At 54.9% G+C, this 23,013-nt stretch overlaps 8 non-coding genes across 8 annotated transcripts; all 8 read left to right on the forward strand.

The window, feature by feature from the left end:
• Positions 1-958: 958 nt before the first annotated feature.
• Positions 959-1,077, forward strand: LOC138563977 (5S ribosomal RNA). The gene has a single exon (XR_011299946.1). It is a non-coding gene; the product is annotated as a 5S ribosomal RNA (ribosomal RNA).
• Positions 1,078-3,931: 2,854 nt separating this feature from the next.
• Positions 3,932-4,050, forward strand: LOC138563988 (5S ribosomal RNA). Its single transcript, XR_011299958.1, has one exon. It is a non-coding gene; the product is annotated as a 5S ribosomal RNA (ribosomal RNA).
• Positions 4,051-6,904: 2,854 nt separating this feature from the next.
• On the forward strand, positions 6,905-7,023 carry LOC138564000 (5S ribosomal RNA). Its single transcript, XR_011299969.1, has one exon. It is a non-coding gene; the product is annotated as a 5S ribosomal RNA (ribosomal RNA).
• Positions 7,024-9,772: 2,749 nt separating this feature from the next.
• On the forward strand, positions 9,773-9,891 carry LOC138564446 (5S ribosomal RNA). The gene has a single exon (XR_011300395.1). It is a non-coding gene; the product is annotated as a 5S ribosomal RNA (ribosomal RNA).
• Positions 9,892-12,653: 2,762 nt separating this feature from the next.
• LOC138564012 (5S ribosomal RNA) lies at positions 12,654-12,772 on the forward strand. The gene has a single exon (XR_011299980.1). It is a non-coding gene; the product is annotated as a 5S ribosomal RNA (ribosomal RNA).
• A 2,844-nt stretch (positions 12,773-15,616) lies between these two features.
• Positions 15,617-15,735, forward strand: LOC138564025 (5S ribosomal RNA). The gene has a single exon (XR_011299992.1). It is a non-coding gene; the product is annotated as a 5S ribosomal RNA (ribosomal RNA).
• A 2,749-nt stretch (positions 15,736-18,484) lies between these two features.
• On the forward strand, positions 18,485-18,603 carry LOC138564459 (5S ribosomal RNA). Its single transcript, XR_011300407.1, has one exon. It is a non-coding gene; the product is annotated as a 5S ribosomal RNA (ribosomal RNA).
• Positions 18,604-21,360: 2,757 nt separating this feature from the next.
• LOC138564037 (5S ribosomal RNA) lies at positions 21,361-21,479 on the forward strand. Its single transcript, XR_011300003.1, has one exon. It is a non-coding gene; the product is annotated as a 5S ribosomal RNA (ribosomal RNA).
• The last annotated feature ends 1,534 nt before the right edge of the window (positions 21,480-23,013 follow it).

Genomic DNA, 23,013 nt, shown 5'->3' on the forward strand with positions numbered 1-23,013 from the left:
TACAGGCAGCTTCTTTGCAAACTTTTGCCAAACCAACTTGGAGCAGCACTGGGTTAGAGAGTCAGCCTTCAGGTGTTCCCTGCATGGGCTGGGCTGGGCTGGGGGCCTCGGTTGCTGTTACTGGGCCTGCTTCTTTCCTGCACTCGTAGACCACCAGCAGAGAAGGTAAGGAAGGGCCTTAACCCACGTCGACCTCTGCCTTCCAAAGAGTCGAGGAGACCCCAGCAGGAAAATTGTGTGTGTGTGTGTGTGTTTATTTCTTTCTTTTAGAGATTTATTTTTATTTTTGTAAGGAACTGACGCTTGGTAGAGTGAGTGCTAGTGTGGCTTGAGCTGAATTTACAGGCAGTTTCTTTGCAAACATGAATAGGCAAGCGGGTATTTCAAAAGTGGGTGCATGAAGCTGCTCGTTGCTTTTCCAAGCCGGCAGCTGTGGCTCCTGAGCTTGAGGCAAAAAAAGAGCAGCAGCACACTGCAGAGGACAGCGTTCAGCATTGCAAGAGGGGTGTGGACTTCAGAGCCGACACAGCACAAGAGGCTCGGAATCGGCTGACTCTTAGAGCAGAAACACACTGCCGAGGACAGCGTTCAGCATTGCAAGAGGGGTGTGGACGTCAGAGCCGACACAGCACAAGAGGCTCGGAATCGGCTGACTCTTAGTGCAGAAACACACTGCCGAGGACAGCGTTCAGCATTGCAAGAGGGGTGGGGACGTCACAGCCGACACAGCACAAGAGGCTCGGAATCGGCTGACTCTTAGTGCAGAAACACACTGCCGAGGACAGCGTTCAGCATTGCAAGAGGGGTGGGGACGTCAGAGCCGACACAGCACAAGAGGCTCGGAATCGGCACACTCTTAGAGCAGAAACACACTGCCGAGGACAGCGTTCAGCATTGCAAGAGGGGGGTGGATGCCGAGCTGACACAGCACAAGAGGCTCGGAATCGGCGCACTCCTCGCCTACGGCCATACCACCCTGAATGCGCCCGATCTCGTCCGATCTCGGAAGCTAAGCAGGGTCGGGCCTGGTTAGTACTTGGATGGGAGACCGCCTGGGAATACCAGGTGCTGTAGGCATTTTGCTACTCTGTCCCCGATAGGTGGCGTTCGTCTTCTCCGCCTTGAGCTATCATTTTCCTCCATTCTCCTTTTAATTTTAACAAACACAGCGCGTGAAAAAGGCAAAGGGGCAGCCAGCAGCCCTTGCTCCAATACAGACCCCCGTCAGTAGCGAACACGTTTTCGCCAAACTAACTTGGAGCAGCACACTCCAGCAGCGGGAGGCTGAATCGACGGCAGCTTGTCGGCTCGGATGGAGCAAAAAAGAGCAGCTCGTGTCCCTGCCAAAGCTCCTTCAGCGTCTTTCTGTTTTCTCTCGAGTGGGCCCTTTCCCTGCCATTGAAACGTGGACACGCAAGGCCCCCTACAGCTAGTGGAGGGAAGTGGATGGGTCTCATCTGCATATGTGGGGTCTAGAGGTAGAGTGCACCTTGGGAGACAGGGGGACACTTGGAGCGGGAACTGCTCACGGGGGGAGAGGGGCCTTCAAGAGGCAGGAAGGGAGGCCACATCATGCCTCTCGTCTCCATAGCCAGGCCTCTGGATGGGGAAGAAGTGGCGGTCACCCTAAGCTTCCTAGAAGTCCCAGCTGGGCCCCATGCTACCTAATAATCTCGCCTGATCGAGCCTGATCGAGCGCTGGTCGAGCCGAGGCGAGCCTTCAGCCTAGGGGCCCAGGAGCCCAGGAGCCCAGGGTCTGGCCTCGGTCCTTCCCATGTGCAGGGAGTCGGCCTTCAGCTGATGCCTGACCTGGGCAGGGCTGGGCTGGGCTGGGCTGGGCTGGGCTGGGGGCCTCAGCTGCTGTTCCTGGGCTTGCTTCTTTCTTGGACGTGTAGGCCACCCGCCGGAGAAGGTGAGGCCCTCAGCTGACATTGCCCTCCGCCTTCCCGACGCTTGGGTGAGTGCTAGTGTGGTTTGATCTGAATTTACGGGCGGCTTCTTTGCAAACGTTTGCCAAACCAACTTGGAGCACCAATGGGGTAGAGAATCAGCCTTCAGCTGATGCCTGCCTGCGCTGTGCTGGGTTGGGGGCCTCAGTTGCTGTTACTGGGCCTGCTTCTTTCCTGCACTTGTAGGCCACCAGCCGGAGAAGGTAAGGGCTGCAACCAACATCGCCCTCTGCCTTCCAAGGGGTCGAGGAGACTGGAGCAGGAAAATTGGGTGTGTGTTTATTTCTTATTTTTTAGAGGTGCTTTTTTTTCCTTTTTATAAGGAACCGACGCTTGGGTGAGTGCTAGTGTGGCTTGAGCTGAATTTACAGGCAGCTTCTTTGCAAACATTTGCCAAACCAACTTGGAGCAGCACTGGGTTAGAGAGTCAGCCTTCAGGTGTTCCCTGCATGGGCTAGGCTGGGCTGGGGGCCTCAGTTGCTGTTACTGGGCCTGCTTCTTTCCTGAACTTGTAGGCCACCAGCCGGAGAAGGTAAGGGCCTCAACCAACATCGCCCTTTGCCTTCCAAGGAGTCGAGGAGACCGGAGCAGGAAAATTGTGTGTGTGTTTATTTCTTATTTTTTAGAGGTGCTTTTTTCCCCCTTTTTATAAGGAACCGACGCTTGGGTGAGTGCTAGTGTGGTTTGATCTGAATTTACGGGCGGCTTCTTTGCAAACGTTTGCCAAACCAACTTGGAGCACCACTGGGTTAGAGAATCAGCCTTCAGCTGATGCCTGCCTGGGCTGTGCTGGGTTGGGGGCCTCAGTTGCTGTTACTGGGCCTGCTTCTTTCCTGCACTTGTAGGCCACCAGCCGGAGAAGGTAAGGGCCGCAACCAACATCGCCCTCTGCCTTCCAAGGAGTCGAGGAGACCGGAGCAGGAAAATTGTGTGTGTGTTTATTTCTTATTTTTTAGAGGTGCTTTTTTTCCTTTTTATAAGGACCCGACGCTTGGGTGAGTGCTAGTGTGGCTTGAGCTGAATTTACAGGCAGCTTCTTTGCAAACTTTTGCCAAACCAACTTGGAGCAGCACTGGGTTAGAGAGTCAGCCTTCAGGTGTTCCCTGCATGGGCTGGGCTGGGCTGGGGGCCTCGGTTGCTGTTACTGGGCCTGCTTCTTTCCTGCACTCGTAGACCACCAGCAGAGAAGGTAAGGAAGGGCCTTAACCCACGTCGACCTCTGCCTTCCAAAGAGTCGAGGAGACCCCAGCAGGAAAATTGTGTGTGTGTGTGTGTGTTTATTTCTTTCTTTTAGAGATTTATTTTTATTTTTGTAAGGAACTGACGCTTGGTAGAGTGAGTGCTAGTGTGGCTTGAGCTGAATTTACAGGCAGTTTCTTTGCAAACATGAATAGGCAAGCGGGTATTTCAAAAGTGGGTGCATGAAGCTGCTCGTTGCTTTTCCAAGCCGGCAGCTGTGGCTCCTGAGCTTGAGGCAAAAAAAGAGCAGCAGCACACTGCAGAGGACAGCGTTCAGCATTGCAAGAGGGGTGTGGACTTCAGAGCCGACACAGCACAAGAGGCTCGGAATCGGCTGACTCTTAGAGCAGAAACACACTGCCGAGGACAGCGTTCAGCATTGCAAGAGGGGTGTGGACGTCAGAGCCGACACAGCACAAGAGGCTCGGAATCGGCTGACTCTTAGTGCAGAAACACACTGCCGAGGACAGCGTTCAGCATTGCAAGAGGGGTGGGGACGTCACAGCCGACACAGCACAAGAGGCTCGGAATCGGCTGACTCTTAGTGCAGAAACACACTGCCGAGGACAGCGTTCAGCATTGCAAGAGGGGTGGGGACGTCAGAGCCGACACAGCACAAGAGGCTCGGAATCGGCACACTCTTAGAGCAGAAACACACTGCCGAGGACAGCGTTCAGCATTGCAAGAGGGGGGTGGATGCCGAGCTGACACAGCACAAGAGGCTCGGAATCGGCGCACTCCTCGCCTACGGCCATACCACCCTGAATGCGCCCGATCTCGTCCGATCTCGGAAGCTAAGCAGGGTCGGGCCTGGTTAGTACTTGGATGGGAGACCGCCTGGGAATACCAGGTGCTGTAGGCATTTTGCTACTCTGTCCCCGATAGGTGGCGTTCGTCTTCTCCGCCTTGAGCTATCATTTTCCTCCATTCTCCTTTTAATTTTAACAAACACAGCGCGTGAAAAAGGCAAAGGGGCAGCCAGCAGCCCTTGCTCCAATACAGACCCCCGTCAGTAGCGAACACGTTTTCGCCAAACTAACTTGGAGCAGCACACTCCAGCAGCGGGAGGCTGAATCGACGGCAGCTTGTCGGCTCGGATGGAGCAAAAAAGAGCAGCTCGTGTCCCTGCCAAAGCTCCTTCAGCGTCTTTCTGTTTTCTCTCGAGTGGGCCCTTTCCCTGCCATTGAAACGTGGACACGCAAGGCCCCCTACAGCTAGTGGAGGGAAGTGGATGGGTCTCATCTGCATATGTGGGGTCTAGAGGTAGAGTGCACCTTGGGAGACAGGGGGACACTTGGAGCGGGAACTGCTCACGGGGGGAGAGGGGCCTTCAAGAGGCAGGAAGGGAGGCCACATCATGCCTCTCGTCTCCATAGCCAGGCCTCTGGATGGGGAAGAAGTGGCGGTCACCCTAAGCTTCCTAGAAGTCCCAGCTGGGCCCCATGCTACCTAATAATCTCGCCTGATCGAGCCTGATCGAGCGCTGGTCGAGCCGAGGCGAGCCTTCAGCCTAGGGGCCCAGGAGCCCAGGAGCCCAGGGTCTGGCCTCGGTCCTTCCCATGTGCAGGGAGTCGGCCTTCAGCTGATGCCTGACCTGGGCAGGGCTGGGCTGGGCTGGGCTGGGCTGGGCTGGGGGCCTCAGCTGCTGTTCCTGGGCTTGCTTCTTTCTTGGACGTGTAGGCCACCCGCCGGAGAAGGTGAGGCCCTCAGCTGACATTGCCCTCCGCCTTCCCGACGCTTGGGTGAGTGCTAGTGTGGTTTGATCTGAATTTACGGGCGGCTTCTTTGCAAACGTTTGCCAAACCAACTTGGAGCACCAATGGGGTAGAGAATCAGCCTTCAGCTGATGCCTGCCTGCGCTGTGCTGGGTTGGGGGCCTCAGTTGCTGTTACTGGGCCTGCTTCTTTCCTGCACTTGTAGGCCACCAGCCGGAGAAGGTAAGGGCTGCAACCAACATCGCCCTCTGCCTTCCAAGGGGTCGAGGAGACTGGAGCAGGAAAATTGGGTGTGTGTTTATTTCTTATTTTTTAGAGGTGCTTTTTTTTCCTTTTTATAAGGAACCGACGCTTGGGTGAGTGCTAGTGTGGCTTGAGCTGAATTTACAGGCAGCTTCTTTGCAAACATTTGCCAAACCAACTTGGAGCAGCACTGGGTTAGAGAGTCAGCCTTCAGGTGTTCCCTGCATGGGCTAGGCTGGGCTGGGGGCCTCAGTTGCTGTTACTGGGCCTGCTTCTTTCCTGAACTTGTAGGCCACCAGCCGGAGAAGGTAAGGGCCTCAACCAACATCGCCCTTTGCCTTCCAAGGAGTCGAGGAGACCGGAGCAGGAAAATTGTGTGTGTGTTTATTTCTTATTTTTTAGAGGTGCTTTTTTCCCCCTTTTTATAAGGAACCGACGCTTGGGTGAGTGCTAGTGTGGTTTGATCTGAATTTACGGGCGGCTTCTTTGCAAACGTTTGCCAAACCAACTTGGAGCACCACTGGGTTAGAGAATCAGCCTTCAGCTGATGCCTGCCTGGGCTGTGCTGGGTTGGGGGCCTCAGTTGCTGTTACTGGGCCTGCTTCTTTCCTGCACTTGTAGGCCACCAGCCGGAGAAGGTAAGGGCCGCAACCAACATCGCCCTCTGCCTTCCAAGGAGTCGAGGAGACCGGAGCAGGAAAATTGTGTGTGTGTTTATTTCTTATTTTTTAGAGGTGCTTTTTTTCCTTTTTATAAGGACCCGACGCTTGGGTGAGTGCTAGTGTGGCTTGAGCTGAATTTACAGGCAGCTTCTTTGCAAACTTTTGCCAAACCAACTTGGAGCAGCACTGGGTTAGAGAGTCAGCCTTCAGGTGTTCCCTGCATGGGCTGGGCTGGGCTGGGGGCCTCGGTTGCTGTTACTGGGCCTGCTTCTTTCCTGCACTCGTAGACCACCAGCAGAGAAGGTAAGGAAGGGCCTTAACCCACGTCGACCTCTGCCTTCCAAAGAGTCGAGGAGACCCCAGCAGGAAAATTGTGTGTGTGTGTGTGTGTTTATTTCTTTCTTTTAGAGATTTATTTTTATTTTTGTAAGGAACTGACGCTTGGTAGAGTGAGTGCTAGTGTGGCTTGAGCTGAATTTACAGGCAGTTTCTTTGCAAACATGAATAGGCAAGCGGGTATTTCAAAAGTGGGTGCATGAAGCTGCTCGTTGCTTTTCCAAGCCGGCAGCTGTGGCTCCTGAGCTTGAGGCAAAAAAAGAGCAGCAGCACACTGCAGAGGACAGCGTTCAGCATTGCAAGAGGGGTGTGGACTTCAGAGCCGACACAGCACAAGAGGCTCGGAATCGGCTGACTCTTAGAGCAGAAACACACTGCCGAGGACAGCGTTCAGCATTGCAAGAGGGGTGTGGACGTCAGAGCCGACACAGCACAAGAGGCTCGGAATCGGCTGACTCTTAGTGCAGAAACACACTGCCGAGGACAGCGTTCAGCATTGCAAGAGGGGTGGGGACGTCACAGCCGACACAGCACAAGAGGCTCGGAATCGGCTGACTCTTAGTGCAGAAACACACTGCCGAGGACAGCGTTCAGCATTGCAAGAGGGGTGGGGACGTCAGAGCCGACACAGCACAAGAGGCTCGGAATCGGCACACTCTTAGAGCAGAAACACACTGCCGAGGACAGCGTTCAGCATTGCAAGAGGGGGGTGGATGCCGAGCTGACACAGCACAAGAGGCTCGGAATCGGCGCACTCCTCGCCTACGGCCATACCACCCTGAATGCGCCCGATCTCGTCCGATCTCGGAAGCTAAGCAGGGTCGGGCCTGGTTAGTACTTGGATGGGAGACCGCCTGGGAATACCAGGTGCTGTAGGCATTTTGCTACTCTGTCCCCGATAGGTGGCGTTCGTCTTCTCCGCCTTGAGCTATCATTTTCCTCCATTCTCCTTTTAATTTTAACAAACACAGCGCGTGAAAAAGGCAAAGGGGCAGCCAGCAGCCCTTGCTCCAATACAGACCCCCGTCAGTAGCGAACACGTTTTCGCCAAACTAACTTGGAGCAGCACACTCCAGCAGCGGGAGGCTGAATCGACGGCAGCTTGTCGGCTCGGATGGAGCAAAAAAGAGCAGCTCGTGTCCCTGCCAAAGCTCCTTCAGCGTCTTTCTGTTTTCTCTCGAGTGGGCCCTTTCCCTGCCATTGAAACGTGGACACGCAAGGCCCCCTACAGCTAGTGGAGGGAAGTGGATGGGTCTCATCTGCATATGTGGGGTCTAGAGGTAGAGTGCACCTTGGGAGACAGGGGGACACTTGGAGCGGGAACTGCTCACGGGGGGAGAGGGGCCTTCAAGAGGCAGGAAGGGAGGCCACATCATGCCTCTCGTCTCCATAGCCAGGCCTCTGGATGGGGAAGAAGTGGCGGTCACCCTAAGCTTCCTAGAAGTCCCAGCTGGGCCCCATGCTACCTAATAATCTCGCCTGATCGAGCCTGATCGAGCGCTGGTCGAGCCGAGGCGAGCCTTCAGCCTAGGGGCCCAGGAGCCCAGGAGCCCAGGGTCTGGCCTCGGTCCTTCCCATGTGCAGGGAGTCGGCCTTCAGCTGATGCCTGACCTGGGCAGGGCTGGGCTGGGCTGGGCTGGGCTGGGGGCCTCAGCTGCTGTTCCTGGGCTTGCTTCTTTCCTGGACGTGTAGGCCACCCGCCGGAGAAGGTGAGGCCCTCAGCTGACATTGCCCTCCGCCTTCCCGACGCTTGGGTGAGTGCTAGTGTGGTTTGATCTGAATTTACGGGCGGCTTCTTTGCAAACGTTTGCCAAACCAACTTGGAGCACCAATGGGGTAGAGAATCAGCCTTCAGCTGATGCCTGCCTGCGCTGTGCTGGGTTGGGGGCCTCAGTTGCTGTTACTGGGCCTGCTTCTTTCCTGCACTTGTAGGCCACCAGCCGGAGAAGGTAAGGGCTGCAACCAACATCGCCCTCTGCCTTCCAAGGGGTCGAGGAGACTGGAGCAGGAAAATTGGGTGTGTGTTTATTTCTTATTTTTTAGAGGTGCTTTTTTTTCCTTTTTATAAGGAACCGACGCTTGGGTGAGTGCTAGTGTGGCTTGAGCTGAATTTACAGGCAGCTTCTTTGCAAACATTTGCCAAACCAACTTGGAGCAGCACTGGGTTAGAGAGTCAGCCTTCAGGTGTTCCCTGCATGGGCTAGGCTGGGCTGGGGGCCTCAGTTGCTGTTACTGGGCCTGCTTCTTTCCTGAACTTGTAGGCCACCAGCCGGAGAAGGTAAGGGCCTCAACCAACATCGCCCTTTGCCTTCCAAGGAGTCGAGGAGACCGGAGCAGGAAAATTGTGTGTGTGTTTATTTCTTATTTTTTAGAGGTGCTTTTTTCCCCCTTTTTATAAGGAACCGACGCTTGGGTGAGTGCTAGTGTGGTTTGATCTGAATTTACGGGCGGCTTCTTTGCAAACGTTTGCCAAACCAACTTGGAGCACCACTGGGTTAGAGAATCAGCCTTCAGCTGATGCCTGCCTGGGCTGTGCTGGGTTGGGGGCCTCAGTTGCTGTTACTGGGCCTGCTTCTTTCCTGCACTTGTAGGCCACCAGCCGGAGAAGGTAAGGGCCGCAACCAACATCGCCCTCTGCCTTCCAAGGAGTCGAGGAGACCGGAGCAGGAAAATTGTGTGTGTGTTTATTTCTTATTTTTTAGAGGTGCTTTTTTTCCTTTTTATAAGGACCCGACGCTTGGGTGAGTGCTAGTGTGGCTTGAGCTGAATTTACAGGCAGCTTCTTTGCAAACTTTTGCCAAACCAACTTGGAGCAGCACTGGGTTAGAGAGTCAGCCTTCAGGTGTTCCCTGCATGGGCTGGGCTGGGCTGGGGGCCTCGGTTGCTGTTACTGGGCCTGCTTCTTTCCTGCACTCGTAGACCACCAGCAGAGAAGGTAAGGAAGGGCCTTAACCCACGTCGACCTCTGCCTTCCAAAGAGTCGAGGAGACCCCAGCAGGAAAATTGTGTGTGTGTGTGTGTGTTTATTTCTTTCTTTTAGAGATTTATTTTTATTTTTGTAAGGAACTGACGCTTGGTAGAGTGAGTGCTAGTGTGGCTTGAGCTGAATTTACAGGCAGTTTCTTTGCAAACATGAATAGGCAAGCGGGTATTTCAAAAGTGGGTGCATGGAGCTGCTCGTTGCTTTTCCAAGCCGGCAGCTGTGGCTCCTGAGCTTGAGGCAAAAAAAGAGCAGCAGCACACTGCAGAGGACAGCGTTCAGCATTGCAAGAGGGGTGTGGACTTCAGAGCCGACACAGCACAAGAGGCTCGGAATCGGCTGACTCTTAGAGCAGAAACACACTGCCGAGGACAGCGTTCAGCATTGCAAGAGGGGTGTGGACGTCAGAGCCGACACAGCACAAGAGGCTCGGAATCGGCTGACTCTTAGTGCAGAAACACACTGCCGAGGACAGCGTTCAGCATTGCAAGAGGGGTGGGGACGTCAGAGCCGACACAGCACAAGAGGCTCGGAATCGGCACACTCTTAGAGCAGAAACACACTGCCGAGGACAGCGTTCAGCATTGCAAGAGGGGGGTGGATGCCGAGCTGACACAGCACAAGAGGCTCGGAATCGGCGCAGTCCTCGCCTACGGCCATACCACCCTGAATGCGCCCGATCTCGTACGATCTCGGAAGCTAAGCAGGGTCGGGCCTGGTTAGTACTTGGATGGGAGACCGCCTGGGAATACCAGGTGCTGTAGGCATTTTGCTACTCTGTCCCCGATAGGTGGCGTTCGTCTTCTCCGCCTTGAGCTATCATTTTCCTCCATTCTCCTTTTAATTTTAACAAACACAGCGCGTGAAAAAGGCAAAGGGGCAGCCAGCAGCCCTTGCTCCAATACAGACCCCCGTCAGTAGCGAACACGTTTTCGCCAAACTAACTTGGAGCAGCACACTCCAGCAGCGGGAGGCTGAATCGACGGCAGCTTGTCGGCTCGGATGGAGCAAAAAAGAGCAGCTCGTGTCCCTGCCAAAGCTCCTTCAGCGTCTTTCTGTTTTCTCTCGAGTGGGCCCTTTCCCTGCCATTGAAACGTGGACACGCAAGGCCCCCTACAGCTAGTGGAGGGAAGTGGATGGGTCTCATCTGCATATGTGGGGTCTAGAGGTAGAGTGCACCTTGGGAGACAGGGGGACACTTGGAGCGGGAACTGCTCACGGGGGGAGAGGGGCCTTCAAGAGGCAGGAAGGGAGGCCACATCATGCCTCTCGTCTCCATAGCCAGGCCTCTGGATGGGGAAGAAGTGGCGGTCACCCTAAGCTTCCTAGAAGTCCCAGCTGGGCCCCCTTCTACCTAATAATCTCGCCTGATCGAGCCTGATCGAGCGCTGGTCGAGCCGAGGCGAGCCTTCAGCCTAGGGGCCCAGGAGCCCAGGAGCCCAGGGTCTGGCCTCGGTCCTTCCCATGTGCAGGGAGTCGGCCTTCAGCTGATGCCTGACCTGGGCAGGGCTGGGCTGGGCTGGGCTGGGCTGGGCTGGGCTGGGCTGGGGGCCTCAGCTGCTGTTCCTGGGCTTGCTTCTTTCCTGGACGTGTAGGCCACCCGCCGGAGAAGGTGAGGCCCTCAGCTGACATTGCCCTCCGCCTTCCCGACGCTTGGGTGAGTGCTAGTGTGGTTTGATCTGAATTTACGGGCGGCTTCTTTGCAAACGTTTGCCAAACCAACTTGGAGCACCAATGGGGTAGAGAATCAGCCTTCAGCTGATGCCTGCCTGCGCTGTGCTGGGTTGGGGGCCTCAGTTGCTGTTACTGGGCCTGCTTCTTTCCTGCACTTGTAGGCCACCAGCCGGAGAAGGTAAGGGCTGCAACCAACATCGCCCTCTGCCTTCCAAGGGGTCGAGGAGACTGGAGCAGGAAAATTGGGTGTGTGTTTATTTCTTATTTTTTAGAGGTGCTTTTTTTTCCTTTTTATAAGGAACCGACGCTTGGGTGAGTGCTAGTGTGGCTTGAGCTGAATTTACAGGCAGCTTCTTTGCAAACATTTGCCAAACCAACTTGGAGCAGCACTGGGTTAGAGAGTCAGCCTTCAGGTGTTCCCTGCATGGGCTAGGCTGGGCTGGGGGCCTCAGTTGCTGTTACTGGGCCTGCTTCTTTCCTGAACTTGTAGGCCACCAGCCGGAGAAGGTAAGGGCCTCAACCAACATCGCCCTTTGCCTTCCAAGGAGTCGAGGAGACCGGAGCAGGAAAATTGTGTGTGTGTTTATTTCTTATTTTTTAGAGGTGCTTTTTTCCCCCTTTTTATAAGGAACCGACGCTTGGGTGAGTGCTAGTGTGGTTTGATCTGAATTTACGGGCGGCTTCTTTGCAAACGTTTGCCAAACCAACTTGGAGCACCACTGGGTTAGAGAATCAGCCTTCAGCTGATGCCTGCCTGGGCTGTGCTGGGTTGGGGGCCTCAGTTGCTGTTACTGGGCCTGCTTCTTTCCTGCACTTGTAGGCCACCAGCCGGAGAAGGTAAGGGCCGCAACCAACATCGCCCTCTGCCTTCCAAGGAGTCGAGGAGACCGGAGCAGGAAAATTGTGTGTGTGTTTATTTCTTATTTTTTAGAGGTGCTTTTTTTCCTTTTTATAAGGACCCGACGCTTGGGTGAGTGCTAGTGTGGCTTGAGCTGAATTTACAGGCAGCTTCTTTGCAAACTTTTGCCAAACCAACTTGGAGCAGCACTGGGTTAGAGAGTCAGCCTTCAGGTGTTCCCTGCATGGGCTGGGCTGGGCTGGGGGCCTCGGTTGCTGTTACTGGGCCTGCTTCTTTCCTGCACTCGTAGACCACCAGCAGAGAAGGTAAGGAAGGGCCTTAACCCACGTCGACCTCTGCCTTCCAAAGAGTCGAGGAGACCCCAGCAGGAAAATTGTGTGTGTGTGTGTGTGTTTATTTCTTTCTTTTAGAGATTTATTTTTATTTTTGTAAGGAACTGACGCTTGGTAGAGTGAGTGCTAGTGTGGCTTGAGCTGAATTTACAGGCAGTTTCTTTGCAAACATGAATAGGCAAGCGGGTATTTCAAAAGTGGGTGCATGGAGCTGCTCGTTGCTTTTCCAAGCCGGCAGCTGTGGCTCCTGAGCTTGAGGCAAAAAAAGAGCAGCAGCACACTGCAGAGGACAGCGTTCAGCATTGCAAGAGGGGTGTGGACTTCAGAGCCGACACAGCACAAGAGGCTCGGAATCGGCTGACTCTTAGAGCAGAAACACACTGCCGAGGACAGCGTTCAGCATTGCAAGAGGGGTGTGGACGTCAGAGCCGACACAGCACAAGAGGCTCGGAATCGGCTGACTCTTAGTGCAGAAACACTGCCGAGGACAGCGTTCAGCATTGCAAGAGGGGTGGGGACGTCAGAGCCGACACAGCACAAGAGGCTCGGAATCGGCACACTCTTAGAGCAGAAACACACTGCCGAGGACAGCGTTCAGCATTGCAAGAGGGGGGTGGATGCCGAGCTGACACAGCACAAGAGGCTCGGAATCGGCGCACTCCTCGCCTACGGCCATACCACCCTGAATGCGCCCGATCTCGTCCGATCTCGGAAGCTAAGCAGGGTCGGGCCTGGTTAGTACTTGGATGGGAGACCGCCTGGGAATACCAGGTGCTGTAGGCATTTTGCTACTCTGTCCCCGATAGGTGGCGTTCGTCTTCTCCGCCTTGAGCTATCATTTTCCTCCATTCTCCTTTTAATTTTAACAAACACAGCGCGTGAAAAAGGCAAAGGGGCAGCCAGCAGCCCTTGCTCCAATACAGACCCCCGTCAGTAGCGAACACGTTTTCGCCAAACTAACTTGGAGCAGCACACTCCAGCAGCGGGAGGCTGAATCGACGGCAGCTTGTCGGCTCGGATGGAGCAAAAAAGAGCAGCTCGTGTCCCTGCCAAAGCTCCTTCAGCGTCTTTCTGTTTTCTCTCGAGTGGGCCCTTTCCCTGCCATTGAAACGTGGACACGCAAGGCCCCCTACAGCTAGTGGAGGGAAGTGGATGGGTCTCATCTGCATATGTGGGGTCTAGAGGTAGAGTGCACCTTGGGAGACAGGGGGACACTTGGAGCGGGAACTGCTCACGGGGGGAGAGGGGCCTTCAAGAGGCAGGAAGGGAGGCCACATCATGCCTCTCGTCTCCATAGCCAGGCCTCTGGATGGGGAAGAAGTGGCGGTCACCCTAAGCTTCCTAGAAGTCCCAGCTGGGCCCCATGCTACCTAATAATCTCGCCTGATCGAGCCTGATCGAGCGCTGGTCGAGCCTTCAGCCTAGGGGCCCAGGAGCCCAGGAGCCCAGGGTCTGGCCTCGGTCCTTCCCATGTGCAGGGAGTCGGCCTTCAGCTGATGCCTGACCTGGGCAGGGCTGGGCTGGGCTGGGCTGGGCTGGGCTGGGGGCCTCAGCTGCTGTTCCTGGGCTTGCTTCTTTCCTGGACGTGTAGGCCACCCGCCGGAGAAGGTGAGGCCCTCAGCTGACATTGCCCTCCGCCTTCCCGACGCTTGGGTGAGTGCTAGTGTGGTTTGATCTGAATTTACGGGCGGCTTCTTTGCAAACGTTTGCCAAACCAACTTGGAGCACCAATGGGGTAGAGAATCAGCCTTCAGCTGATGCCTGCCTGCGCTGTGCTGGGTTGGGGGCCTCAGTTGCTGTTACTGGGCCTGCTTCTTTCCTGCACTTGTAGGCCACCAGCCGGAGAAGGTAAGGGCTGCAACCAACATCGCCCTCTGCCTTCCAAGGGGTCGAGGAGACTGGAGCAGGAAAATTGGGTGTGTGTTTATTTCTTATTTTTTAGAGGTGCTTTTTTTTCCTTTTTATAAGGAACCGACGCTTGGGTGAGTGCTAGTGTGGCTTGAGCTGAATTTACAGGCAGCTTCTTTGCAAACATTTGCCAAACCAACTTGGAGCAGCACTGGGTTAGAGAGTCAGCCTTCAGGTGTTCCCTGCATGGGCTAGGCTGGGCTGGGGGCCTCAGTTGCTGTTACTGGGCCTGCTTCTTTCCTGAACTTGTAGGCCACCAGCCGGAGAAGGTAAGGGCCTCAACCAACATCGCCCTTTGCCTTCCAAGGAGTCGAGGAGACCGGAGCAGGAAAATTGTGTGTGTGTTTATTTCTTATTTTTTAGAGGTGCTTTTTTCCCCCTTTTTATAAGGAACCGACGCTTGGGTGAGTGCTAGTGTGGTTTGATCTGAATTTACGGGCGGCTTCTTTGCAAACGTTTGCCAAACCAACTTGGAGCACCACTGGGTTAGAGAATCAGCCTTCAGCTGATGCCTGCCTGGGCTGTGCTGGGTTGGGGGCCTCAGTTGCTGTTACTGGGCCTGCTTCTTTCCTGCACTTGTAGGCCACCAGCCGGAGAAGGTAAGGGCCGCAACCAACATCGCCCTCTGCCTTCCAAGGAGTCGAGGAGACCGGAGCAGGAAAATTGTGTGTGTGTTTATTTCTTATTTTTTAGAGGTGCTTTTTTTCCTTTTTATAAGGACCCGACGCTTGGGTGAGTGCTAGTGTGGCTTGAGCTGAATTTACAGGCAGCTTCTTTGCAAACTTTTGCCAAACCAACTTGGAGCAGCACTGGGTTAGAGAGTCAGCCTTCAGGTGTTCCCTGCATGGGCTGGGCTGGGCTGGGGGCCTCGGTTGCTGTTACTGGGCCTGCTTCTTTCCTGCACTCGTAGACCACCAGCAGAGAAGGTAAGGAAGGGCCTTAACCCACGTCGACCTCTGCCTTCCAAAGAGTCGAGGAGACCCCAGCAGGAAAATTGTGTGTGTGTGTGTGTGTTTATTTCTTTCTTTTAGAGATTTATTTTTATTTTTGTAAGGAACTGACGCTTGGTAGAGTGAGTGCTAGTGTGGCTTGAGCTGAATTTACAGGCAGTTTCTTTGCAAACATGAATAGGCAAGCGGGTATTTCAAAAGTGGGTGCATGAAGCTGCTCGTTGCTTTTCCAAGCCGGCAGCTGTGGCTCCTGAGCTTGAGGCAAAAAAAGAGCAGCAGCACACTGCAGAGGACAGCGTTCAGCATTGCAAGAGGGGTGTGGACTTCAGAGCCGACACAGCACAAGAGGCTCGGAATCGGCTGACTCTTAGAGCAGAAACACACTGCCGAGGACAGCGTTCAGCATTGCAAGAGGGGTGTGGACGTCAGAGCCGACACAGCACAAGAGGCTCGGAATCGGCTGACTCTTAGTGCAGAAACACACTGCCGAGGACAGCGTTCAGCATTGCAAGAGGGGTGGGGACGTCACAGCCGACACAGCACAAGAGGCTCGGAATCGGCTGACTCTTAGTGCAGAAACACACTGCCGAGGACAGCGTTCAGCATTGCAAGAGGGGTGGGGACGTCAGAGCCGACACAGCACAAGAGGCTCGGAATCGGCACACTCTTAGAGCAGAAACACACTGCCGAGGACAGCGTTCAGCATTGCAAGAGGGGGGTGGATGCCGAGCTGACACAGCACAAGAGGCTCGGAATCGGCGCACTCCTCGCCTACGGCCATACCACCCTGAATGCGCCCGATCTCGTCCGATCTCGGAAGCTAAGCAGGGTCGGGCCTGGTTAGTACTTGGATGGGAGACCGCCTGGGAATACCAGGTGCTGTAGGCATTTTGCTACTCTGTCCCCGATAGGTGGCGTTCGTCTTCTCCGCCTTGAGCTATCATTTTCCTCCATTCTCCTTTTAATTTTAACAAACACAGCGCGTGAAAAAGGCAAAGGGGCAGCCAGCAGCCCTTGCTCCAATACAGACCCCCGTCAGTAGCGAACACGTTTTCGCCAAACTAACTTGGAGCAGCACACTCCAGCAGCGGGAGGCTGAATCGACGGCAGCTTGTCGGCTCGGATGGAGCAAAAAAGAGCAGCTCGTGTCCCTGCCAAAGCTCCTTCAGCGTCTTTCTGTTTTCTCTCGAGTGGGCCCTTTCCCTGCCATTGAAACGTGGACACGCAAGGCCCCCTACAGCTAGTGGAGGGAAGTGGATGGGTCTCATCTGCATATGTGGGGTCTAGAGGTAGAGTGCACCTTGGGAGACAGGGGGACACTTGGAGCGGGAACTGCTCACGGGGGGAGAGGGGCCTTCAAGAGGCAGGAAGGGAGGCCACATCATGCCTCTCGTCTCCATAGCCAGGCCTCTGGATGGGGAAGAAGTGGCGGTCACCCTAAGCTTCCTAGAAGTCCCAGCTGGGCCCCATGCTACCTAATAATCTCGCCTGATCGAGCCTGATCGAGCGCTGGTCGAGCCGAGGCGAGCCTTCAGCCTAGGGGCCCAGGAGCCCAGGAGCCCAGGGTCTGGCCTCGGTCCTTCCCATGTGCAGGGAGTCGGCCTTCAGCTGATGCCTGACCTGGGCAGGGCTGGGCTGGGCTGGGCTGGGCTGGGGGCCTCAGCTGCTGTTCCTGGGCTTGCTTCTTTCCTGGACGTGTAGGCCACCCGCCGGAGAAGGTGAGGCCCTCAGCTGACATTGCCCTCCGCCTTCCCGACGCTTGGGTGAGTGCTAGTGTGGTTTGATCTGAATTTACGGGCGGCTTCTTTGCAAACGTTTGCCAAACCAACTTGGAGCACCAATGGGGTAGAGAATCAGCCTTCAGCTGATGCCTGCCTGCGCTGTGCTGGGTTGGGGGCCTCAGTTGCTGTTACTGGGCCTGCTTCTTTCCTGCACTTGTAGGCCACCAGCCGGAGAAGGTAAGGGCTGCAACCAACATCGCCCTCTGCCTTCCAAGGGGTCGAGGAGACTGGAGCAGGAAAATTGGGTGTGTGTTTATTTCTTATTTTTTAGAGGTGCTTTTTTTTCCTTTTTATAAGGAACCGACGCTTGGGTGAGTGCTAGTGTGGCTTGAGCTGAATTTACAGGCAGCTTCTTTGCAAACATTTGCCAAACCAACTTGGAGCAGCACTGGGTTAGAGAGTCAGCCTTCAGGTGTTCCCTGCATGGGCTAGGCTGGGCTGGGGGCCTCAGTTGCTGTTACTGGGCCTGCTTCTTTCCTGAACTTGTAGGCCACCAGCCGGAGAAGGTAAGGGCCTCAACCAACATCGCCCTTTGCCTTCCAAGGAGTCGAGGAGACCGGAGCAGGAAAATTGTGTGTGTGTTTATTTCTTATTTTTTAGAGGTGCTTTTTTCCCCCTTTTTATAAGGAACCGACGCTTGGGTGAGTGCTAGTGTGGTTTGATCTGAATTTACGGGCGGCTTCTTTGCAAACGTTTGCCAAACCAACTTGGAGCACCACTGGGTTAGAGAATCAGCCTTCAGCTGATGCCTGCCTGGGCTGTGCTGGGTTGGGGGCCTCAGTTGCTGTTACTGGGCCTGCTTCTTTCCTGCACTTGTAGGCCACCAGCCGGAGAAGGTAAGGGCCGCAACCAACATCGCCCTCTGCCTTCCAAGGAGTCGAGGAGACCGGAGCAGGAAAATTGTGTGTGTGTTTATTTCTTATTTTTTAGAGGTGCTTTTTTTCCTTTTTATAAGGACCCGACGCTTGGGTGAGTGCTAGTGTGGCTTGAGCTGAATTTACAGGCAGCTTCTTTGCAAACTTTTGCCAAACCAACTTGGAGCAGCACTGGGTTAGAGAGTCAGCCTTCAGGTGTTCCCTGCATGGGCTGGGCTGGGCTGGGGGCCTCGGTTGCTGTTACTGGGCCTGCTTCTTTCCTGCACTCGTAGACCACCAGCAGAGAAGGTAAGGAAGGGCCTTAACCCACGTCGACCTCTGCCTTCCAAAGAGTCGAGGAGACCCCAGCAGGAAAATTGTGTGTGTGTGTGTGTGTTTATTTCTTTCTTTTAGAGATTTATTTTTATTTTTGTAAGGAACTGACGCTTGGTAGAGTGAGTGCTAGTGTGGCTTGAGCTGAATTTACAGGCAGTTTCTTTGCAAACATGAATAGGCAAGCGGGTATTTCAAAAGTGGGTGCATGGAGCTGCTCGTTGCTTTTCCAAGCCGGCAGCTGTGGCTCCTGAGCTTGAGGCAAAAAAAGAGCAGCAGCACACTGCAGAGGACAGCGTTCAGCATTGCAAGAGGGGTGTGGACTTCAGAGCCGACACAGCACAAGAGGCTCGGAATCGGCTGACTCTTAGAGCAGAAACACACTGCCGAGGACAGCGTTCAGCATTGCAAGAGGGGTGTGGACGTCAGAGCCGACACAGCACAAGAGGCTCGGAATCGGCTGACTCTTAGTGCAGAAACACACTGCCGAGGACAGCGTTCAGCATTGCAAGAGGGGTGGGGACGTCAGAGCCGACACAGCACAAGAGGCTCGGAATCGGCACACTCTTAGAGCAGAAACACACTGCCGAGGACAGCGTTCAGCATTGCAAGAGGGGGGTGGATGCCGAGCTGACACAGCACAAGAGGCTCGGAATCGGCGCAGTCCTCGCCTACGGCCATACCACCCTGAATGCGCCCGATCTCGTACGATCTCGGAAGCTAAGCAGGGTCGGGCCTGGTTAGTACTTGGATGGGAGACCGCCTGGGAATACCAGGTGCTGTAGGCATTTTGCTACTCTGTCCCCGATAGGTGGCGTTCGTCTTCTCCGCCTTGAGCTATCATTTTCCTCCATTCTCCTTTTAATTTTAACAAACACAGCGCGTGAAAAAGGCAAAGGGGCAGCCAGCAGCCCTTGCTCCAATACAGACCCCCGTCAGTAGCGAACACGTTTTCGCCAAACTAACTTGGAGCAGCACACTCCAGCAGCGGGAGGCTGAATCGACGGCAGCTTGTCGGCTCGGATGGAGCAAAAAAGAGCAGCTCGTGTCCCTGCCAAAGCTCCTTCAGCGTCTTTCTGTTTTCTCTCGAGTGGGCCCTTTCCCTGCCATTGAAACGTGGACACGCAAGGCCCCCTACAGCTAGTGGAGGGAAGTGGATGGGTCTCATCTGCATATGTGGGGTCTAGAGGTAGAGTGCACCTTGGGAGACAGGGGGACACTTGGAGCGGGAACTGCTCACGGGGGGAGAGGGGCCTTCAAGAGGCAGGAAGGGAGGCCACATCATGCCTCTCGTCTCCATAGCCAGGCCTCTGGATGGGGAAGAAGTGGCGGTCACCCTAAGCTTCCTAGAAGTCCCAGCTGGGCCCCCTTCTACCTAATAATCTCGCCTGATCGAGCCTGATCGAGCGCTGGTCGAGCCGAGGCGAGCCTTCAGCCTAGGGGCCCAGGAGCCCAGGAGCCCAGGGTCTGGCCTCGGTCCTTCCCATGTGCAGGGAGTCGGCCTTCAGCTGATGCCTGACCTGGGCAGGGCTGGGCTGGGCTGGGCTGGGCTGGGCTGGGCTGGGGGCCTCAGCTGCTGTTCCTGGGCTTGCTTCTTTCCTGGACGTGTAGGCCACCCGCCGGAGAAGGTGAGGCCCTCAGCTGACATTGCCCTCCGCCTTCCCGACGCTTGGGTGAGTGCTAGTGTGGTTTGATCTGAATTTACGGGCGGCTTCTTTGCAAACGTTTGCCAAACCAACTTGGAGCACCAATGGGGTAGAGAATCAGCCTTCAGCTGATGCCTGCCTGCGCTGTGCTGGGTTGGGGGCCTCAGTTGCTGTTACTGGGCCTGCTTCTTTCCTGCACTTGTAGGCCACCAGCCGGAGAAGGTAAGGGCTGCAACCAACATCGCCCTCTGCCTTCCAAGGGGTCGAGGAGACTGGAGCAGGAAAATTGGGTGTGTGTTTATTTCTTATTTTTTAGAGGTGCTTTTTTTTCCTTTTTATAAGGAACCGACGCTTGGGTGAGTGCTAGTGTGGCTTGAGCTGAATTTACAGGCAGCTTCTTTGCAAACATTTGCCAAACCAACTTGGAGCAGCACTGGGTTAGAGAGTCAGCCTTCAGGTGTTCCCTGCATGGGCTAGGCTGGGCTGGGGGCCTCAGTTGCTGTTACTGGGCCTGCTTCTTTCCTGAACTTGTAGGCCACCAGCCGGAGAAGGTAAGGGCCTCAACCAACATCGCCCTTTGCCTTCCAAGGAGTCGAGGAGACCGGAGCAGGAAAATTGTGTGTGTGTTTATTTCTTATTTTTTAGAGGTGCTTTTTTCCCCCTTTTTATAAGGAACCGACGCTTGGGTGAGTGCTAGTGTGGTTTGATCTGAATTTACGGGCGGCTTCTTTGCAAACGTTTGCCAAACCAACTTGGAGCACCACTGGGTTAGAGAATCAGCCTTCAGCTGATGCCTGCCTGGGCTGTGCTGGGTTGGGGGCCTCAGTTGCTGTTACTGGGCCTGCTTCTTTCCTGCACTTGTAGGCCACCAGCCGGAGAAGGTAAGGGCCGCAACCAACATCGCCCTCTGCCTTCCAAGGAGTCGAGGAGACCGGAGCAGGAAAATTGTGTGTGTGTTTATTTCTTATTTTTTAGAGGTGCTTTTTTTCCTTTTTATAAGGACCCGACGCTTGGGTGAGTGCTAGTGTGGCTTGAGCTGAATTTACAGGCAGCTTCTTTGCAAACTTTTGCCAAACCAACTTGGAGCAGCACTGGGTTAGAGAGTCAGCCTTCAGGTGTTCCCTGCATGGGCTGGGCTGGGCTGGGGGCCTCGGTTGCTGTTACTGGGCCTGCTTCTTTCCTGCACTCGTAGACCACCAGCAGAGAAGGTAAGGAAGGGCCTTAACCCACGTCGACCTCTGCCTTCCAAAGAGTCGAGGAGACCCCAGCAGGAAAATTGTGTGTGTGTGTGTGTGTTTATTTCTTTCTTTTAGAGATTTATTTTTATTTTTGTAAGGAACTGACGCTTGGTAGAGTGAGTGCTAGTGTGGCTTGAGCTGAATTTACAGGCAGTTTCTTTGCAAACATGAATAGGCAAGCGGGTATTTCAAAAGTGGGTGCATGGAGCTGCTCGTTGCTTTTCCAAGCCGGCAGCTGTGGCTCCTGAGCTTGAGGCAAAAAAAGAGCAGCAGCACACTGCAGAGGACAGCGTTCAGCATTGCAAGAGGGGTGTGGACTTCAGAGCCGACACAGCACAAGAGGCTCGGAATCGGCTGACTCTTAGAGCAGAAACACACTGCCGAGGACAGCGTTCAGCATTGCAAGAGGGGTGTGGACGTCAGAGCCGACACAGCACAAGAGGCTCGGAATCGGCTGACTCTTAGTGCAGAAACACTGCCGAGGACAGCGTTCAGCATTGCAAGAGGGGTGGGGACGTCAGAGCCGACACAGCACAAGAGGCTCGGAATCGGCACACTCTTAGAGCAGAAACACACTGCCGAGGACAGCGTTCAGCATTGCAAGAGGGGGGTGGATGCCGAGCTGACACAGCACAAGAGGCTCGGAATCGGCGCACTCCTCGCCTACGGCCATACCACCCTGAATGCGCCCGATCTCGTCCGATCTCGGAAGCTAAGCAGGGTCGGGCCTGGTTAGTACTTGGATGGGAGACCGCCTGGGAATACCAGGTGCTGTAGGCATTTTGCTACTCTGTCCCCGATAGGTGGCGTTCGTCTTCTCCGCCTTGAGCTATCATTTTCCTCCATTCTCCTTTTAATTTTAACAAACACAGCGCGTGAAAAAGGCAAAGGGGCAGCCAGCAGCCCTTGCTCCAATACAGACCCCCGTCAGTAGCGAACACGTTTTCGCCAAACTAACTTGGAGCAGCACACTCCAGCAGCGGGAGGCTGAATCGACGGCAGCTTGTCGGCTCGGATGGAGCAAAAAAGAGCAGCTCGTGTCCCTGCCAAAGCTCCTTCAGCGTCTTTCTGTTTTCTCTCGAGTGGGCCCTTTCCCTGCCATTGAAACGTGGACACGCAAGGCCCCCTACAGCTAGTGGAGGGAAGTGGATGGGTCTCATCTGCATATGTGGGGTCTAGAGGTAGAGTGCACCTTGGGAGACAGGGGGACACTTGGAGCGGGAACTGCTCACGGGGGGAGAGGGGCCTTCAAGAGGCAGGAAGGGAGGCCACATCATGCCTCTCGTCTCCATAGCCAGGCCTCTGGATGGGGAAGAAGTGGCGGTCACCCTAAGCTTCCTAGAAGTCCCAGCTGGGCCCCATGCTACCTAATAATCTCGCCTGATCGAGCCTGATCGAGCGCTGGTCGAGCCTTCAGCCTAGGGGCCCAGGAGCCCAGGAGCCCAGGGTCTGGCCTCGGTCCTTCCCATGTGCAGGGAGTCGGCCTTCAGCTGATGCCTGACCTGGGCAGGGCTGGGCTGGGCTGGGCTGGGCTGGGCTGGGGGCCTCAGCTGCTGTTCCTGGGCTTGCTTCTTTCCTGGACGTGTAGGCCACCCGCCGGAGAAGGTGAGGCCCTCAGCTGACATTGCCCTCCGCCTTCCCGACGCTTGGGTGAGTGCTAGTGTGGTTTGATCTGAATTTACGGGCGGCTTCTTTGCAAACGTTTGCCAAACCAACTTGGAGCACCAATGGGGTAGAGAATCAGCCTTCAGCTGATGCCTGCCTGCGCTGTGCTGGGTTGGGGGCCTCAGTTGCTGTTACTGGGCCTGCTTCTTTCCTGCACTTGTAGGCCACCAGCCGGAGAAGGTAAGGGCTGCAACCAACATCGCCCTCTGCCTTCCAAGGGGTCGAGGAGACTGGAGCAGGAAAATTGGGTGTGTGTTTATTTCTTATTTTTTAGAGGTGCTTTTTTTTCCTTTTTATAAGGAACCGACGCTTGGGTGAGTGCTAGTGTGGCTTGAGCTGAATTTACAGGCAGCTTCTTTGCAAACATTTGCCAAACCAACTTGGAGCAGCACTGGGTTAGAGAGTCAGCCTTCAGGTGTTCCCTGCATGGGCTAGGCTGGGCTGGGGGCCTCAGTTGCTGTTACTGGGCCTGCTTCTTTCCTGAACTTGTAGGCCACCAGCCGGAGAAGGTAAGGGCCTCAACCAACATCGCCCTTTGCCTTCCAAGGAGTCGAGGAGACCGGAGCAGGAAAATTGTGTGTGTGTTTATTTCTTATTTTTTAGAGGTGCTTTTTTCCCCCTTTTTATAAGGAACCGACGCTTGGGTGAG

The sequence above is a fragment of the Ambystoma mexicanum genome, chromosome 1q, assembly GCF_040938575.1.
Source record: "Ambystoma mexicanum isolate Mex_15411 chromosome 1q, UKY_AmexF1_1, whole genome shotgun sequence".
Lineage (NCBI taxonomy): Eukaryota > Metazoa > Chordata > Amphibia > Caudata > Ambystomatidae > Ambystoma > Ambystoma mexicanum.